Raw genomic sequence first — 1,082 nt, forward strand, 5'->3', positions numbered from 1 at the left:
GTATGAATGTGTGTGTGAATGGGTGAATGTAATGCACAATCTATGTAAAGGTGTATGAATGTGTGTGTGAATGGGTGAATGTAATGCACAATCTATGTAAAGGTGTATGAATGTGTGTGTGAATGGGTGAATGTAATGCACAATCTATGTAAAGGTGTATGAATGTGTGTGTGAATGGGTGAATGTAATGCACAATCTATGTAAAGGTGTGTGAATGTGTGTGTGAATGGGTGAATGTAATGCACAATCTATGTAAAGGTGTGTGAATGTGTGTGTGAATGGGTGAATGTAATGCACAATCTATGTAAAGCGCCTTGGATAAAGGCGCTATATAAATGCACCATTTATCGTTGTCTAATTACTTCAACATAACATAAATACAGTAAATATTAAACCAAAATAGTGTCAAATACATCCAAAAACTGTTTGCCTCTGCCAATTAGCAACACCTACCGGCCGGTCGATATAGTCCCGGCCGGACCCTTTCATGTCGACAAGCGGCCCATATAGTTTCCCATTCATTTTTTCCCATAGACATTTCAGAAAGCATTTATTTAAAGACCTGTAAGCGTCGTACAAAGCCAACTGGGATGGTGACAAATCATGACAACAAACACAATGTTTTGGGCCAAACAAATAATTACAAAGAAGAAAAACAACAACCAAAAGGTGGCATTAGCATTTCTTTCACCATGTGGTAAACGCTGCATTCGTGGTCTGGAGAGAGGGCAGTTGTTTTACAGACGGGTAAAAGGGCAGGGGCTGAAGCCCCCTTTGATGTCTATGTGTGCACGTCCCTCACCAAGCCCTTCAGTGGTCCCTCACCAGCCCAAAGACCCCGTCCACTCTCTGAGAGTTTCAGTCTGATAATCAGGCTACTTCAGTGGTAGCCTGGATCCAGCCCAAAGACCCCGTCCACTCTCTGAGAGTTTCAGTCTGATAATCAGGCTACTTCAGTGGCGTCATTGAAACAGTAGATAGAAACAGAAGCATGGCTGAAACGGCCCTTATAGTTGTGTTATGTGTGTTGCCGTTGTCCCGTATAGAGTGACATCACCAACGTGGTCCTCGTCGTGGTCACC

Source organism: Electrona antarctica (assembly GCF_951216825.1).
Source record: "Electrona antarctica genome assembly, chromosome: 17".
NCBI classification, from domain to species: Eukaryota; Metazoa; Chordata; class Actinopteri; order Myctophiformes; family Myctophidae; genus Electrona; species Electrona antarctica.